This window comes from Lytechinus pictus, chromosome 5, assembly GCF_037042905.1.
Source record: "Lytechinus pictus isolate F3 Inbred chromosome 5, Lp3.0, whole genome shotgun sequence".
Taxonomy (NCBI): Eukaryota; Metazoa; Echinodermata; class Echinoidea; order Temnopleuroida; family Toxopneustidae; genus Lytechinus; species Lytechinus pictus.
Genome location: NC_087249.1, coordinates 9,777,238 through 9,792,533, shown reverse-complemented (window position 1 = coordinate 9,792,533; position 15,296 = coordinate 9,777,238). Strand labels below are relative to the sequence as shown.

Below are 15,296 nucleotides of genomic sequence, written 5' to 3'. Positions count from 1 at the left end.
AATTAAAACTGCAAGATTTTTGCACAATTTTTCATATGATATATTGTTACTATGGCAACACACTAGAAAAACTTCTGCAAACTTAAACCTCAAGACCAATGCGTGTGCCAAATTTCAGAATTGGTGTAAAACTGAGGAAGTAGTTCGACCTGCAAGATTCCCCAAGGAACGACCGACTGCCCACACGACCATATGCCAATTTTTGTATTATTTGTTTTAAATACTACTTATAATTTAATATCTACAACAAATCTCACTCCAACATGTTGGTTTAAAATTATTTTGATTGAGTCGTAAACTACCAAGAAAAAAAGGAATATTCCTTTTTCTGTCCTCTGAAAGTTTGATTTTGGGAACTTTTCAGTTGATGCTACATGTACGTGATGTTTACCTGTTCTAGCAAGGTCAACAAAATCTGTCATTCTCAGATATAAGAGAAACAACACTTTACAATCCAAGAAAGATGTTTTTATTGATTTTGAACTCGTATACGCTTTTGGGCTTCTTTCTGGACTTGAAAAACAATATCAGAACTCCAAGAAAGATTCATACATGAATGTAGGGCATAATGGGTAAAGAAGAGGTTTATTGGCTTGCCTTGTGTTTATATCTTGACTGAAGCTAATATAAAAATATAAAAAAAACAATGATTCTAAACTTATTCTTGAAAATACCGTTGGCATGAATTCTGATTTTTGTAAGTTAAGAATGACAGGTTGTATTTTCTTTGCCAGGATAAAGCATTCTAGCCCAAATTGGGGAGGGGGTGGGGGCTTCACCTTCCCCCTTATTCAAATAAATGTGTAAAAACTACAAAAATTACCACCTGATTTTTTTTCAAAACCGTTCTACGTCCCTTACGTTACCACTGATCAAAATTACCAGGTGTAGTATTCTGAGATCTATTTTATCTACGATAAAACAAAATATTTAATCTCCATTAAAATACCCTTAAAATCTCTTCGAATTGGTACTCTTAGAACCACCATCTCTTAATTTTAGTAGCTAGAGCGACATTAGGTGCTTGGAAATAATACATCCTTATGAAAGCTTTTGACGAATTTCCACACAACCGATGGATAAACAAGAAACAAGCCAGGTTCGATTCATGTCATCAGTGGATGTAAATGTATCATAAGATGGGTGCAAAGTTACTTAGCAAGTTGTTCTCATCAGGTAACTGTTAAATTTGTGCATCATTATTGGCACCAGTAACTTGTGGGATTCCTCAAGGGAGTGTTTTGGGCCCCATTCTCTTTGTACTGTATGTGAACAATTTACCTTTGTTTCGAGTGATATGTACCTTTTTTAAAATGATAGTAAGATTCTTGGTGAGATTACTTGTTATCATGATTCTTCTCAGTTACAAGATGATCTTCATGTATTACAGTCTTGGTCTGATAAAATGCCTTTGAACATCCATCCTGAGAAGTGTAAAGTTCTGAATTTAGGTCCTATGAGCAAGGTGTCAAGTTGCCCTCCAAGGTCACACATTATTTAACGAAAGGTAATATTCTATAAGATGGCAAACATTCTTTTGACGCTCACGTAGAGAAAGTTATTTCAAAAGCTAACAGGCTTGCAGGTATGTTTTCCTTGATGAAGTTATGTTTAAGAGACTTTTAAGGCTTAGTTTGGGATCATTTTAATACAGTATGGTCATGCCATGTGGAACTCATACAAATTAAAACATATTGATGCACTGGAGTATGTGCAGAGACAAGCAACTTGTTGAAAGGGCTCCCGCATTCAGATTGATTACAGAAACTTAAATTGTATTTCCTTTGCCTCATTTTCTAAAATATGTTCATAATAATAATAGGCATTTATATAGCGCCATCTATTTAGAAATTTATATTCTATTCCGAGGCGCGATGATATTATTATTACACCGGCTTAAGCTCGGGCTGCCTTTCAGCACTCATGCATTCAAGGGATTAATCCTGCCGGGTACCCATTCATCTCACCTGGGTTGAGAGCAGCACAATGTGGATAAATTTCTTGCTGAAGGAAATTACGCCATGGTTAGGATTCGAACCCACAACCCTGTTTCAAACTCAGAAGACTAATCCACTGGGCCACAACGCTCCACACATGCATTTCATATTATTGTAGTAAAATAAAAATAAAAATTATAAGAGAATGTAACTCCAAAACTGCAAGCAGTTTGGGGTTTTCTCTGCATTTTTTTGATTTATTGCAGCCTCTGGCTCTGTAAAAAAAAATCTGAATATAATTCGTTCGTCACACTGAAATCATGATTCCATCCAGAGTCTAAAGCATACATGTATTTTTGCCATTGAAAATTGCATGCACATCAAGTGGTGCGTATAAACTAAAGTGGTATTCCTGGGTTTAGGGGACTCAATTATTTGCACCCATAAGCTAAAGAGACCGCTAACTTCACCAAACTTATCCAAGCATATCACACTGCCATTTATTATTGATAGCCCCTCCCTGACCCCACCTCGAACCTCCCTACCCAGAGCTGGGGGAGGGGTGGGGTGCCATCCCCTGCAGGAATGGAGCCTGGAGGATGGCTATTTATCAATTATTTCAGTCTAAAATATGCTGGGACGAGTAGGGTGGTGAAGTTAGCAACCACTTTTACGTGCAAATAAGTTAGTCCCCTAAAACCCAGGATTAGATCTAGGCCTACCGCTTTAGCCCCTTGCTTTAGCACCAACAAAAATACCACAAAAATTAGCCTTAGCTTAGGACCCCTTGGCCTTACCATTATTGCCATTAATAGACAGATCAGAGATTTTTAGTTCAAACCAAAGTTTATCCTGGAAATTCTGGACCGACACTGTCACTGACACTTGTTGTGACACTGACAGAATAATCAAAACACATTATTTTTAGAATCACCACATGATCACAACAACATAAAATGCCCAATTCCCAACTGAAGCAGGCAGGCTCAATCACTCTCATCGACACATACATATAGATCTACATGTATTGTAGGATCTGTTCAGCTCAGTTATAGTCATTCACTCGCTCACTCACCGACACTGGCAATGCACAGCACTTCAAAACACCATCTCTCTTCGTGCAATACATTGTAAACATATCGAGAACCACCAAGCCTGCCATGCCACCATGCCCACAATACACATCATAACGTTTACACACGTTCTAAATGGGCCTGGAACTATAAACCCGGCATAACGAAATAATCGCAACGCAGTGACGGAAAAACACTGCGTGGAGTTGACAGCTATTGTTGAGGCCATGAAAACCCGCATATCCTTCTATAATTATTAGACATACCGCCAGACAGTCAACGGCAGACTTCTATTTTTACTCACCGACCAAATTCAGAAGCACGGCTTTGGCGAGATGTTTTCCCCGAGTGGTCGAGCTATTTTTAGGAAGAATAGAGCTTTCCTTTGGAATGCCCATCCAGCAGCCGTATAACAGCTATCATACGTCATTATATCCATGCGCACAAAATCGCTCCGTTTAAAAGAATAGGTCTTAAATCATATTTTTCATCACTAAAACGGTAGATGACAGTTGATATTTACCAGATATGAGGCTGATATTGATATAATTTTGGAATTATAGCAAACCTATAAAAATAAGACCGAAACTATTTACCTTCCGTTGTAATGGCGCAAGAATATTGTGTAGTAATTAGTCCCACACAAACTAGTGCTATTTTGAGGAGGTGGTTTCCCCGTCGCTCTTCACGGCTGTTTCACAGTGAAAATAAGCTTACCGCCCCCTTGCGGCCCAAGTGCGCATATGCATTTAACGTTGTTGTGCCGCGATTTCTGCAGGGGCGATGAAAAAATCTTTGGCGAATGTTGTGGCATCTGGCGCTGACACGACCAACTCTCTCTGTCTATCCCCAACAGTTTATTTATTTCGCAAGAATTCCGTGGAGGAAACATTTTTTTCCATGTTTGAAGTCGTAAGTATGGCAATGTGATTATAAGTTTTCTGTTTTTCTCCATTTTGTCATGATGTTTGCGTTTGCATAATCCAATGTAAACTCGCGAATCTGGCCCTAATTATGGAACTTTTTAAAGTCCAAAATGTAAAAAGTCCGGTTTGTCAGCATTTCGTATTTATTGTAGTTTTGTTTTCAAAGCACTTAAGATTCATCTGGCGTAATTTTTCGTTGGACCCATCAGTAGAATTTATTTTAGGTTGATTTTTCGGTACAGCACATTCTGTTTGTATAGGACGTGCGCGCCACTACCCCGGGTGAAGCCGGGCAGGGCCGGGTCGCGGGCCGCCTGGCTGTGTGGTCAGACACCGCTCATGTACACAGCAGCTCAGCTGCGCTTCGTGAGCTGAGGCTGAGCTAACCCAGGGAACTCCCGCCCGCGCAGCGGGCCGGAGCTCACTTTGTTAAGGCTGAGCTAGTTGAGTGAGACTGAGAGTGCATTCGCTGTCCATCAGTCCATGACATGTAATGATTTTGCTGCGCCTGCTGCATGCTGCTGAGTGCTAACCTTGACTCGTGAAAAAGGGTTTTTCACGGTCTGTAGAGCTAGGTTTAGACTCTAATTTTCACAATCATGACAACACTTGCAATGTGGGTTTTTTTTTTTTTTTTGGGGGGGGGGGTTTCATACAAATTTACAATGTTACTTGTATCTGTGATACTGATAGGGCTACATTGACTATACCGCTAGTGACTAGATTCAAGGTCAGCAGTGCTAGTAGTACTAGTACTAGTTACGTAGGCCCTATAGATTCTAGATTTTTTAATTATTTTTTTAGGGTGGGGTAGATTCTGCTTGAGGTTTTTTCAGATACATGGGGGGGGGGGTTGCATTAAAAATATGCTGTCCTGCGAGTCTATATGATGGGGCCAGGGGATCGGGATTGGGTCTGAAATGAAGGATTTTGTGCGAGGAAGTTTATTTATTCCTTTATGTTTTCTCAATCTTTTAGTTTCAATGGATCAATAATCAATACCACGCATTGCAACATTTATTCACAACAATTTACTGTATCGTACTATGCACACAGAGGTCAGGTAAATTCAAATTTTCTATTATATCAGACCAAAATATACATTTGTTATTATAGTTATACAAAATTATATGATAGTTTATCTCTGCACTCGCTTCTTTGGTGGCATTTCTTGTTTACTAAATTTCATCATAAGATGACTTTCATCTTTCAAAGGTCCTTTCGTCTTTAATAGAACATGTCTTCTGTGTGCACGTTTTTTTACAGGGAAGATTAGCATAAATTCTATTCGTCTTTTTTATCATCATGATAGTTGTTTTCTGATGAAACAGGTAGTAAAAGAATTGTGACTGGTACTAAAGCTTTTTCTTCTTGTGTTGATTTGAGTGGTGATAAGTCATATTTGACTAATGTCACCAACATAATCTAAAAAATCTCACTTCTCACATAATGACATTATTACCAATATATTTATAGGTTTTTTTATTTTATGTATCATTTTAAAGGGGAATCCAACCCAAATAAAAACTTGTTTTTATAAGGAAAAGAAAAATCAGACAAGTTGATAGGTGAAAGTTTGAACAATATTGGACAAACAACAAGAAAGTTATGAATTTTTAAAAGTTGTAAATATTGGTAATCACTATACCCATGGAGCCTTCAAATTGGCCGCATATGGGATGTCATAGTGATGTAAGGCAAGGACTACTCTTCCATGTACTCCAATACATATTATGGCTAAAATTTCATTTTTCCCAAAAGTTTTATTTTAAATTATATTTTTCTTTCATGAGGACATAAAACAATATACTACCTGGATTATATTTAGATTACTGCCCCAGGGGAATGAGTACTTAGGAGAAAACCACAAATCCCTGATAATTAAGTACATGGCCTATGGGAAAGTTGTCCTTGCCCCTTGTCATAATTTACTTACCCCATTGCCAATTTGAAATCTACATAGTATTAGTGATCTAAATTTTAAAACAGCTATAATTTTCTTATTGCTTGTCTGATTTCTCTCAAACTTTCACCATTCTCTTTAATTTGTTTTTCTCCTTTCCAACACAACATTATATGGCCAAAGCTGGATTCCCCTTTAACTAGTTCCACTAGTCTCAAAAATTGAAGAAAAAATATGTATGTTACATCAGAGGTTAAATCTAAATCATGCCTAGATTACATCAGATAAAAGAAACATCGTAAACAACTGCCAGCTATTTTACTTTTTATATATAAAATTATAAAAAAAAATTATATCACACAATTTTCAGTAATAATCTAAACATCTGTGACAATACAAATAGAATAATTTGAAATTTATATCTCCAACATCCTGACTTCTACATTTAATCTTCTTCATTTGTCAGTTGCTTGGCGATGGGTTGAGTCATTTTCTGAAGCAATGAGATGGAAGGAACCTACATAGCATCCAACAAACAAGGATTTATGTGAGGCATTGTGTTTTCCACATTGCAGACCTCTGTATCACCAACTTAAATGAGCCTCCACCTGTCCACCATGATCTCCCCCAAACTTAATCCACACCTCTTCTTCAGGAATTGCCCCATCGTGAGTTGTGAGAAATCCATTCCTGTGGAAAGATGATGGAACATGAACATATGGGTAGGTTTTGATGATTTCTGCCAATTAATAGCTTTAGCTATTAAAAAAAGGCTGGCCTCCCTCAACATTTTTCAAGATATTTCTATTACTCTTTTTCGTTTGAGTCTACTGGTAATGCAAAATTTAAGGCCACATTTGTGACAATTGGCACAATTTAAAAAAAATAATACAATTATGCAAGTGCATATCAGATCAAAATTTGTTCAAAAACTTGTTTTAGTAAAATCAAATGCTTTATTCTGTCTCCAGCAAAGATTTATGATTATATATATTATTCTCACTTTTGCTGAATTGAATCATGAATCTGGTGGCAGATTATAGTATCTATTGTCATTTAAAGGTTTGAATGATCCTGAATAATCCTTGGTGGCCATGTCCCTGAGATGAATTTATTGATTTCATGTTCTTTATGATCATTAAAACTATTCAAAATAAAGCAATATTCCGGTGCTAACTTTTCTTTCTATTTCTGTTGTCTAACCACCTCCAGTCTGTGACTCTGCTATGGACCTAGCGAATCACTGTCGACTGTCCGTGGTTCAAGTGAGGATTGGCAAACCTGGTCATTTCTTGATTACCTACAGAATGCAACTGCACCATGCAAAATCTTATGCAGTGATGGAGACACTACCTTTGACTGTGTGAAGATCAGACAATGCAATTCCCGTTGGTCAGCCCCCCACCCCAAGGAGCCATGCACTGCCAGAGATCTTGAGCCAGGTCTTCAGTGGTTATCCATGGATAAGAAGAACGGAGACAATAAAGATAGTGAGGTCAGTTATGTAAATCTCTTTGAATGACTAACAAGAAGAAGCTTTCTTCACATGTATAAGCTGTAAAACATATATACATAACAATTTTAATTTCATATTTTGATGGCCATTCACTAGAAGATTCCCCCCCCCCCCCCCCCGCAATTCAAATTTGGTGCTTTTAAAATTCATCTGCCACTATACAGGTTGAAATAAAATACCCCCACTCACTTGCATATACACATAGGGGTCATGGCTCGCCAAAATTTTCACCACAAAGAAAAGGGGATAAAAAAGGAAAGGAAAGTAAAAGGGGTGAAACATATTACTTTCTGAATATTGTGTCAATTGCTATCACAGTTACTATTATTTAAAATGTAAAAAATAGTCAATATGGAAGAAAATGATGAAGATGAGAAATCAAAGTGATTTGGATATCATAAGGAAGGGGATATATATTTTTCCAACTATAAGTAGATCAACATCTATACTTGTAAACCATTCTTAAAAATAAAATTCATGTTTTAACAATATTTTAAAGAAATGAACGAGTAGTATATTGCATTTGTACAGGTGATGAGCTTTGAATTAAGATAATTCTCTCATTTAATTCGCAGTGCTAAGAATTTGCGTTACTTACTGTTCCAGGTATCTTGTTGATTTCGGCGTGACCATCTTCCTGACGCTTCTTCCAAACAATGAAACTGGAGGCTCTTTCCACGAATCTTGGAATATGTACAATTGAATGTGTAGCTGCTTCAAGTGTGATTCCAGCTTTTTCAAGAGCTTCTTGACGTTCTACTTCTACTGGCCTTTAATTGTAGTTAACATGTCCTGTGAATGTTTTTAGGAGGCCAGTTTTGCCACAAACACAGTAAACCTTAAGTTCACATATAGTTACAAAACAGGGATTACTTGTAACATCATCTAGGAAAAAGTTCTTGCTACAAATTGGACATGGCGAAACTTTTCATTCATTATGTCTTCAGTATTTACTGAGGTACTCACTACAAAAGGAAGTTGGGGTCAAAATTTCATCAAAATCGGATGTAAAATAAGAAAGTTATGACATTTCAAAGTTTCGCTTATTTTTAACAAACAGTTATATGAACGAGCCAGTTACATCCAAATGAGAAAGTCGATGATGTCACTCACTCACTATTTCTTTTGTTTTTTATTGTTTGAATTATACAATATTTCAATTTGATGATTAGGACCTCCTTGCCTGAAGCACAAAATGTTCAAATAATGGAATACCACGTGTTCAGGGAGGAATGAAACGTCATTTCACATGACAATGACGAGAAAATCAAATATTTCATATTTCATACAATCAAATACAAAAGAAATAGTGAGTGAGTGATGTCATCAGTTCCCTCATTTGCATACTGACTGAGATGTGCATATAACTGTTTTGTGAAATGAAGCGAAACTTTAAAATGTCATAACTTTCTTATTTTACATCCGATTTTGATGAAATTTTCAGTGTTATGCTTGTTGAATTTTCCTCTTTTTATTCAAATCAAGTTTTTGTTGGAGTGGACTTGTCCTTTAATAATCAACTGAAAATTACTTAGTGGAAAAGTGGCTTATTGGATTCCCTATCTTATGCTTATAATTATTTTTTTTTTCATATTTAATATTTCTCCATCAAATCTGACAAATTCATTATTTTTTTATCAATAATTATTAAACGATGTCAGTAATAAGAGTTTTGATAAACATGTGCAGTATATGTACCAACATCCATGTGCAGAATATTTGCTGGAAGGGTACATGCTACAGAGAAATTTTAAAGTGTGCAACCATAGGATACAGGAAAAAAAGTTCTTGCAGTCTTTGATGTACTTTTAAAGATCAAGATAGAATTACCCAAAACATCTATTAGGTGTTAGTAGCCGAAAATATCCTAGATTAGTTCAGCACTATTCATCTGGAAGAAGAGATGAGTCAAAGCATTTAAGACAATTTTAAAAGTTGCCTGCGCTATAATTGTTTTAATTGATAAGCAGTTAGAATTGATCAAATTCTGAATGCAAGCTGACAAATTTATTTAGAAGGAGGGTATTAACATGAATGTATTTCAATACAAGTAAGACGTCTCTGGCAGTCTTGCCTGCATTATTATGCAATCCAATATGATCGCATTTCAGAAGTTCGGTATGGAAATGGGTGGATAATGGAAAAAGTATTTGTTGAGTTAAATGCCACTAATTGAATAATATTAAATTCAATTATTAATCAAAAACAGACTTCTGGAATGTCTCTACAGTTATTATTCATGACATGTCTAATCACACTAGACTAATAGAAAAATGTCAGCCAATACAATATTCAAATTTTCAATTTTTTTTAGTTCCAATAATTTAGATATATTTCACTTCAAACTTTAATTCAAAGACTACAGGCATCACTTTTTATACGCCCGTCTTGACGGGACGTATTATGGTATCACGCTAACTCTCTAACGTCCGTTAACTTTCCCTTGTAAACGCGATAACTTCAGTTTAACTTAATCTAGGCTCATATAATTTGGTGCCCGATACTAGCATGGATACCAGGAAGCCTATAGACTTTGAGGCCAGAAGGTCAAAGGTGAAGTCACCATCTTCCACTTCTCTTGCTTGACCAATAACTCCATTTTCCATGTTACAGACCGGCATATTATGTGCCCGCCTTAGCAACACTCTTGTTCAATTTGAAGTGTATTGATTAAGAAGTTATAGCATGTATGTTAAATAGTAGGTTAAAAACAACTAAAATATGTATTATAATGACAATGTATTATATTGTGTCATGATATGAATTATGACTGTAAGGTTTACATTTCTATTCAGTTAAAATGCAAAGAACAACGAGATGCAGATTATTTTTACAAATTCACCCATTTTGAAAATATAAAGGATTTAGCTACATGTGCATGTCATACCCAATCTAATCAATTACCAGTATTCACTTATCTGATTTGTAATTTATATTTATAGTATTTTTAAGTCTTGTATCATTGCATGAAAAAAATTTATCCACGGGGTACTGAATTTGCCGGGCATGTGAAGGTGAAAGTCATTTTTCAGTTTTTTTTTTTACATTGTTAAAATTAAATGTACACTGTAATTGATATGCATACAACGATAGATAACCAATTTTTGTGGCTGTTTGAGTGGTAGATCACATACAATTTGCAAATATTATATTTTAAAATGACTGATTATTTCATATTTATATTTATTATTTTTTTGGAGGGGGTATGTAATGCAGACCTGACAAGTGACCATGGTTTTCATTTAGGTGTTCAATCCCTTCTCCTTTCATCCATATTTTATAGCTTTTATAAAGTTACAAGGGTTTCATTGACCCTACAGACATGTAGAGATTGAATTTTACCTCCTGGAATCTTATCCAAACACATAAAATGAGAAGTATCCTTATCAGGTAATGGTAAATGATTATGTCTTAAACACATTTTTTTCCAAACACATATAAAGTATTCTAATCTTGGGCTATCATGAATTAAGTTTTAGGCTATTTATCCCATATTTCTCACGTTAGTCCATAATTCATTTCCATATCAGTTGTTATACATGCTTATTAAAACATTTTATTGGAAGGTTTCATTCAACTAAAATTATTGTCTTGATGTTTATTTATATATATATATCTTTGTGCATGTAATGTCACTGGAGGGCAAATTTTCAAATGTGGTTCAATGAATGTGAATGAATCTCTATCTTTATCTAAACTTCCTTAAATATATAGTAATTCACTGCAATTTTATTGTAAAGTTTGAATAAAATTTGTTTATATAATCTTACTCTTTTTTATAAGCAAGGGATGACTACTTGAGACATCTAACGTTCTGTTGTATAATCAAGGATAAAGGCACAAGGGTGAGGCACATGTACTTGTATGCTGCCCCTCCACGCTATATTTTGAGAATGACTCCTTGATAAGGCATCTTTATCCAAAAGAAAGACCATTGTCATTAGTACGCCACCCCCTTCCTCAATTTTGCCTTCTCCAGTGCCCCATTGCATAAAAGTTAGTAATATGGTAACCTTGTTATCAAATGGTAACTACCATGTTAACACTAATCAAAGCCAATCAAGATCAAGGACTCCATACAGGTTGTATTTGCATGGTAAATCATAATGGTAACTTTTTATGCAATGGGGCCCAGGTAGAGTAAATCCTTGATCACTGACAACAAACAATTAATGAAACGGACAAAGGCAGTATTGATGAAACTGAAAAACCAGAGTCAAAGGCAGGGTTGGAAGGGACACATTCCCCCCTCATTTTGAAAAAAAATCTCAATTGAACATACTACTACTATAACTATAGGCCTATAGCCAAGTTTTATGAAATTGCATAGAAAATTGTCATCTGCACCCACTCAATTTTCAGTTTTGCTCTTTGCACCCTCTTGATTTAAAAAATACTGGACCTGCCTCTGAGATATTGTGGGGTTGGATCGGCTTGGGTATTTATGATGGTGGGGGGGGGGTAATATTTCACCTCCACAATCAGAAAAAACATAGTTTCCATTAAAAAATTTAACAAGTAAAGTTATTTTTAAAAATCAGTGACAATAATAGTCAACACCAGGGGCTGTGAAAGGGGGGGGGGGGGGAGCTCTGGGGGCTTTCTAAAATCATGTACAAAAACATGAAAATTACCATAGAAATATGATTATTGCATGGTCAGCCCCCACTTTCAAAACTATTCCGCGGCACCTAACACCACTTTCCAGAAGGAGGGGAGGGGGACTGCCTTATCCTCAAAAGTAAGATGGCCCCGGGGCCGGCCCCCCTCTCTGGATCTGGTTCAGTTCTAACAAGTCAGTGGCGTACACAAGGGAGGGGGTTACAGGGGTTCAACCCCCTTCAAATTTTGTTTTAAACCCACCCACCCCCCCCCCCCTCCACAATAAAAAACTACTAAATTTTTTGGAAGACCCTTTTTTTAATTTTATTTATTTATTTTATTTTTTTTTTGGGGGGGGGGGTCATCAACATTTCATTCAGCTTGACCCCCCCCCTTAAATATTCCTACGTAAGCTACTGTAACACGTTATTTTTTTATTTATTTTTGAATGAGAAAGAGTTTGCCTATTTGTTTAGAGGACCGCCAACTTAAGCAATTTATGCAAATGAAAAAATAGGCCAATATACCCGGTACTCTTACACCTTACAGTATATGATATGACAGCTAGCTAGAGGCAACAATTATTTTCCATGATCGATCATGATCCGTGGTACTTGGTATCGTCGACTCGATCTCCCATTCTAAAATAGGCTCTCCCCATGATCAAGTCTGAAAAGGATCACAAAATGCTGTCAGACGAATGTGAATCGTTTTAGTTGCAATATTTCTCTCAAATCTGAATTATGAGAAGAGCAATGGAATAATTAATGTAGAATTTTCCTCGAAAACAAATTCATTTGTCTACGTGGTCTCGCTGTGTTTGGTCCGGTCTTGGACCTAACGTTAGATCTAGACCCATTTCCCCATTCAAAGTACATGTGATCGATGACGTCCAGATAGTTGTTTACAAATAAATCGTATTTTGCTGGGAAAGATCGATTGCCAATTTGGAATTATAAATTTCAAGGATTCAAATCTATATAAATTAAATTCAACAAATCGTAATATTTTTTTTGACAAAACTTAACAACAAAAATATAAAAAATCTAACAAACTTATTTTTATTTGAATTTGTTACTTTATTCATGAAATATACACCTTACAAATCTTAAAATGAAACAATGATCGTGTTATAAGTTTCCAGAAGAAATTTGGCAACGTCAAAAACCGTGTACGGTATTTGACGTGCATTAGAAGTACTGGGTAGCAAAAGTAGAATTAAAAGAAAACTAGTGATGGGTTTGTGATGCCAATCGGATATGTTATTTAACAAGACATTATATCTTTTTAGGCGTTGAGAACACCAAAATCGGACGAGTGGTTTTCAAGATATTGAGCCTGAAATGGGCGCTCTCTGCAAGTCCCAGGGGCCAGGCTCATTCGCGATTGCACTGAAACTGTCTCTAATAAGGGTGGAACTTTCAGGATTTATGAGAATATCATCAAAATGATGCGGGTTTTCGAAATTTGGAATGTGATTTCTCGTGATATTTTGGAGATGCCATATGACCATGGAAAGGAATAACCTTAAAAGGTAAAGCAAACTACCAAAAATGTAGCTTTCTAACACAGTGTCGAATGAAAGTTTTACAGTTGATCGTCGAGTACTAGAAAGTTGAAATTGCTTATCAGCTGGCTGGGCAGCGCGCGCGGATTTCGTGCGCGCGTACTTGAAAGGGCTTATTTTGTACATAGCCTATGGGAGTGAAACAGCCGTGTCTTCTCCGCTGATCTGCGCGTACATAAACATATACGCAATGCACACGTGTATTTGTTTATCATCCAAAATCCAAATTCAGTATGCTGAGAGCATAGGAAAGTTCTGAGATCTCTTAAAAATTCGAATTTGGGCAAAACAGAAGAAAAAGAATTCGCGATGGCTCAATCACTGGGATGCTAGCTTCATAGCAAGGCAAAACGGGGCTTCACGGGGTTCTCGAAGAAAATCTGTCAGGCTAGCAACCGATTGACGTCATTAGTTACGGCGGTGACGTCGGATGACCCATATATGGAAAGCACATTAGAATAGTGAAACTCGGAGCGGAAACACCCGCTATTGAGAAGTGTACTATCGTTTGGCCATTTTCCATTATAATGAGGTATGCCTTGAAGTATTGATGTGTCGAAAGTGAATGAAATGGAACGTCTTTTCTTTTCACATCCAAGTCGCGCATCGAAAAAAGAGAACTACTCCGGAAAACGAGGGAAAGTTCTCGGTGGTACTAGCTCTTCATTCAATTCATCCACATCCCCATGAAAAAGTCATTTCTCGTGAATATTCATGTCATTATCATAAACCTTGCTCTAGGAAGTAAATCTTGTTTTACAATACTGGCATGAGGTAGATCGTTCTCATCATCACCGTTTAATGGCCATTACCCCCAAAACATTAAACAATCATTGACCTTTTTAGAGATTAAAGGTAATTCCATCCAGGGTCCCATTTGTTTTGGGAGAAAAAATGTGGAGTTGATGGAGGGGGTCAGGAGGTCGCGCGTCTTGTTGGCCCTGGGGCGAACAAACTCGTAAAATGACAGCTTGTCACCACTGATGTCGCGGGAGTCGTGTGTCGGATAGGATTTTGTTGATGGCGCCGCCGAGTCAAATTCGTGGTGATGTTCATCATCATCATTGTCATAATCATTTCGCCATGATTATCGTCATCATCATCATCATCATGCAATATCACCAATCGTCGACTCGTCACCATCATCATAATCATAGTTTCATCAACACCATCAATCTTCTTCATCACTCATCATCATCATCTTTATCTTCGCTATATAGCATGATGGTTGTTGATTTTCACTTTGGTGGTGGTGGTGGTGGTGGTGGTGGTGGTGGTGGTGGTGGCGGTGGTGGCGGTGGTGGTGGTGGCGGAGCAAAAAAAGTAAAAAGGGGGAAATAAAAAACAAGAAACAGAAGGGAAAAGAGAGGAGAAAAAAGAAAGGGAAACATATAAGAGAAGGAAGATGAGGGGAAGACTTGGAAAATAATATTTTTTAATCTTTCATGTCACCACTAGCGTACCTACGGGGGGGGGCAGAGGGGGGCAGTCTGCCCCCCTGACGAGCCGCAACCCATGCAAGGACCTTTTTTTTTTTTTTTTTTTGCTTGTCAATTTTGTTTCTGGTACGAAATCCTTCATTTGTGATTGAAGACCTTTTTTTTTTTTTTGCTTGTCAAATTTTTTGGCGGACGGTTTTGCCCCCCCCCCTGTGGTAAATCCTAGGTACGCCACTGCATGTCACTATACAAAATTTTCGCTCGCGTTTCGCGCTCACGTTGCTTTTAAGGTGATTCACATATCTTGCTCAATATGGAGCTTAAAATGTCAAA

The 15,296-nt window shown here is 36.9% G+C and overlaps 1 long non-coding RNA gene across 1 annotated transcript; it reads left to right on the top strand.

The window, feature by feature from the left end:
• Positions 1-3,648: 3,648 nt before the first annotated feature.
• LOC135154234 (uncharacterized) lies at positions 3,649-11,124 on the top strand. Its single transcript, XR_010293616.1, has 4 exons — positions 3,649-3,922; positions 6,306-6,561; positions 7,052-7,334; positions 7,962-11,124. It is a non-coding gene; the product is annotated as an uncharacterized LOC135154234 (long non-coding RNA).
• Positions 11,125-15,296: the final 4,172 nt, after the last annotated feature.